The sequence below is a fragment of the Prionailurus bengalensis genome, chromosome D2 (assembly GCF_016509475.1).
Source record: "Prionailurus bengalensis isolate Pbe53 chromosome D2, Fcat_Pben_1.1_paternal_pri, whole genome shotgun sequence".
In the NCBI taxonomy this organism is placed as follows: domain Eukaryota; kingdom Metazoa; phylum Chordata; class Mammalia; order Carnivora; family Felidae; genus Prionailurus; species Prionailurus bengalensis.
In genome coordinates, this window is record NC_057351.1 from 54,646,133 (window position 1) to 54,650,470 (window position 4,338).

Genomic DNA, 4,338 nt, shown 5'->3' on the forward strand with positions numbered 1-4,338 from the left:
CTCTCTTATCTAAGAGTAACTGAGAGCTCTGAATGGTCAAGGTCACTAACTAGGTTCAGCGCTGACCTAAAACCAAGCCTTCCTGGCCTCTCCCCTGTAACACAGGGCCTCTGACTGCAATGGATGCGCTCAACAAGCAGACAGCTGATTCCAGGGAGCAAAGGGTACGTTGTGTCTGTGTGTCTAGACTCCATGTCATCCATTGGAAAAAGTTTCCATGTTTTGACTCAGGACATTTCTCAAGTACCTCTTTTACTCGTTTTAAACAGAATGCCCTTATCTTACTGACTTAGAGAACTGAACTTTAGTCCCAACAAACTTCACCCAGGAACACGGGCTTGGTGTAAGGCTCACCACTTCAAGACAAAGACCCGGTGATACATCTCGCCCCCTAAGAGAGCAGGGGCGAATGATGCGGAGGGGGGGGGGGGAGGCAAAGTTGGGGGGAGGCAAACGGGGGGGAGGGAAGGGGGCGGGGAGTCTGGGGCGCCCTGGTGTGCCACACTGCAAAGGGCGGTCGTGAGCGAACTCCCCCGCTGCTGGGGGCCTGGTTTTGAAAGGGAGGGGGTGACGAAAGCCCAGGCGGGCCGCGGGGGACCGCACACGGAGGCCGCCGACAGTCGGCGTGTGGCCAATTACAAACCAGGGCACATCACCAGCAGCGAGGCAGGTGCACTGGAAGCTGGCTCCGGACTCGCGGAGCGAGAGGTGTCCCCCAAGCCTTCGGGCCTCCACTGAAGGAGCCCTCAGCTCCTCCGTGTGGCTGTACTCAAGGGCCGCCACGGAGGTCGGGTGTCCCAAGCTCCTAAGACCCTAAGGCCTCCTCGCCCGGCCACCTGGGAGCGCCCCGGCGGCCAGCGCACCCCGGGCTGCTCAGCCAGCCGCCATCGGTCGGCGCGCGCCCACACCCACACCCACTCGCCGGGTCGGCCTCCCGCCCGGCAGGAGCCCTCGCAGCCCCCGCGGGCCGGCGCGCACCCCTTTCCCCGCAGCGGGCCAGGCGCCGCCGCATCAGCCCCCGCGGAGGCGCCGGCATCGCGCCATCCCCGCCGCCATCCCCGCCGCCGAGTGCCTACCTCACAACCAGCACCCGACCCGCCGCACGGCCGGCACTGTACGCCGGCCCGATTCTGGCGCCGGCTTACTCCCCTTTTGCTTCCGTCCACGTCCCGCAAGATGACGTTACGTCAGCGGCGGTGGAGTAAACGCAGGCCGCGGGGCCTCCGCTGCTGGCGTGGGGCGAAGGGCCAAGCCGGAGCTACGCCGCGGCAATCGCGTAGGCGCCTTGGAGAATACGGTCTGCGCTCCACGTGGCGCGCCCCGCCCCGCCCCAAGGCCTCGGCAGACGCCGGGAGGCGGGGCTCCACATCTCCGGTGCACGTCCACGTCCCTTAGGGAACGGGGGAAGGGGCGGGGTGGCGGGGGGCCCACGGGGCTTCCCAGGGAGGCGGGAAAGGAGCCTGACTCAGGTAGCTGCTGGTAGGTACCCGTAAGGAGTGTTTGTCAGAATTGACCTCATCTCCCACGCGCACCTTAAATAGGTTGGATCAACTCGCACATACCTGTATTTACAGAACCCACGCTCTTTTGCTGTTTAAATGCGAAAATGTTGTCACTGTGATAAAATGACTTGCCACCTAGTCGTTGGGGGTTTACCCAAGGGTCCCAGCCCAATTCTTGTTCAGCAAGGGCACTGGTGAAGTATTGCATTTAAAAAGTAGTAGTTAATCCCTGATAATTGGAACTATTCCAAAGGCGAATGAGGATCTACCCTTAAAATTAGAGTTCAGCGTCTTCCTCTTTCCTACTTGCTGTGTTTTCGTCACAGGGTACGTTTTGTATAGACAAAGGTGTAGGGGCGGGGGGGGGGGCGGGTAGGGGCTGCACAGCACTTGACGACGCGGGGCCAGTGACAAGGAAGGCGTCTACCCCTTCTCCAAAACATTGCTGGGCCTCCTTATTCATTTCCTCATTTATTAAACATTACTTTAGGTGCGGCTGGGTAGTTCACTCAGTCTGTTAAGGATCGGATTTTGGCTCAGGTCACGATCTCCCTGTTGGTGGGTTTGAGCCCCGCGTCAGGCTCTGTGCTGACAGCTTAGAGCCTGGGGCCTGCTTCAGATTCTATGTCTCCCTCTATCTCTGCCCCATCCCTGCTCATGTGTGCCCTCTCTCTCTCAAAAATAAACATTAAAAAAATTTTTAAACAAAAAAACATTGCCTACTTTATGTGCTAGGCATTAGCTAGATGTGGAGGCAGACACCCTCCCTTCCCTAGATGAGTTCAGTCTTTTTTAAAAATTTCTTTTTAAGTTTTAGTTTTTATATTTGAGAGAAAGAGAGAGAGCACGAGCAGGGGAGGGGCAGAGAGATGGAGACAGAATCTGAAGCAGCTCCAGGCTCTGAGCTGTCAGCACAGAGCCTGTCGCGGGACTCTAACTCACAAGCAGTGATACCATGACCAGAGCTGAAGTCGGACGTGCAACGGACTAAGCCACCCAGGCGCCCTGATGAGTTTACAGCCTTATAGGAGAGACACATGTTACCAAATGATTACAACACTGTGATTTGTGCTAGAGGAGGAGGTGCCCAGGGATTTCAGGCAAGGCTTTTAAAAGAGAGTGGACATTCAAATTATGCTTTGAAGGCTAAAAATGAAGTCGTTCACCTAGAAATGGGAGGCAGGATCATATGAGGAAGAGGGAATGCAATAAGCAAAGGCATGAGATGCCCTATGACGAGAGGCTGCAGGTGGGACATGACAGGAGAGGTGTTTGGTAGGGGCCACCTTGCAAAGGGATTTCTGTGCCATGCTAAAGAGCTTGAAATTTATCATCCCCAAAGATAGAGACCCATGACTTTTAAAGTACCGTATCGGCTGGGGCGCCCGGGTGGCTCAGTTGGTTAAGCATCCGACCCCGGCTCAGGTCTGATCTCACGGTTTATGAGTTCGAGCCCCATGTCGGGCTCTATGCTGGAAGCTCAGAGCCTGGAGCCTGCTTCAGATTCTGTGTCTACTTCTCTCTCTGACCCTCCCCCACTCACACTCTGTGTCTCTCTCTCTCTCTCTCTCTCTCTCTCAAAAATAAACATTAAAAAAATTAAAAAAAAATAAAGTACTGGAATGGCACAATGATGAGATCTGTGCGTCAGAAATCAGTAAAGAGGGGTAGAAGCAGAGAGGTTAGCTAGTGCAAAGGCCCAAGTAAGAAATGATGGCTGGCAAAAAGACTTCAGCAGTGGGCATGGGGAGCACAAATCGGGGAGAGCTGACAGCACTTACTGCTTTTAAAGTGGGGGGTGGTGTGAGAAGAGGAGGGATTCTTGCAAATCTAGTGGTGCTGCAATATAGCGAGTTAGGAAATAGATGAGGGGAGTTCTTTGAGATGAACAATGAGAACACTGAACATGGGTTAGTTTGTCAGCTCTTTGGGTTTGAAGTTGGGTGGAGGATACAAAAATAATAAAAGTGCTTTCTAGTAAGTTTCATCTGGCACTTCGGGTTTTAAGATTCTCACCATGAACTTATAACAAATTAGGTAACTGTGGGTATAGCTATAGCCATTAAAAACAATGGCCTTCTCCACTTTGGAAATCCTATTCTAGTTCTTTTAAACCACACATCACCTTATGGTAATTGCTTGTCTGCCTTCCCTGCTAGAATATAAGCTTTTGAGAGTAGAGAAGTATGTTGCTGGCACATAGACAATAAATATTTGATAAATGGATGAATGAATTTCTTTGGGCTTAGTTAGTTGTAAGTGTACAGATGCACTTCCTCCTACATTGGTAGTAACTGCTACGGGAACCTTGCCACTTTTCTCCAGGGAGGTAGGTTCCTTTCAGGGTACTTTGGAATGGGGCAAAATGATTAACCCATCAGAGATGGTGTTTACAATGAGCATTTTCTGCTCATGAAGTGGGACTAATTATATCTAAGTACATGCTTTATTAAAAGGCAGCTTTAGATTCAGATCATTAATATGTTGTGGAAAAAATTAAACTCCCCCAGTTCTCTCTGCCTGGCTTTCAAGTCCCCATATAATGAGTTCCCATCTTTCTTATCCCATCACAGCACCTATTTTGCCCATTCAGTGTTCCTACTACAGTCATGTTAGTCTCCCCACCCTCTGGCTCCTGGCATCACCTCCACCCTCCCACACTCCCTCCCCCCTATCCTGCTATGTTTAGCTCCAACCCCAGGAAAAGAACCATGTTCTTTGATTTGAACGCTATTTTGCCATGTATGAAAGGTTCCCCCCCCCCCCGTTTTTAAAACTCACACACAGATAAACTATCACGAGGTGATCACATGTCAGCTTCTGTGTGCTGCTGGAA

General features: G+C 52.3%; 1 protein-coding gene across 6 annotated transcripts in view; it reads right to left on the reverse strand.

Moving 5' to 3' along the window:
• Positions 1-1,310, reverse strand: part of ALDH18A1 (aldehyde dehydrogenase 18 family member A1) — a 41,805-nt gene extending 40,495 nt beyond the window's left edge. For 2 of the 6 annotated variants that reach the window (XM_043597086.1, XM_043597084.1), the window contains exon 1: positions 1,077-1,247. The gene's annotated coding sequence lies outside the window, so the exon portion shown is untranslated. Of the gene's footprint in view, positions 1-1,076 lie in introns of all 6 variants that reach the window. The other 4 variants (XM_043597087.1, XM_043597088.1, XM_043597089.1 and 1 more) reach the window with 4 other exon arrangements.
• Positions 1,311-4,338: the final 3,028 nt, after the last annotated feature.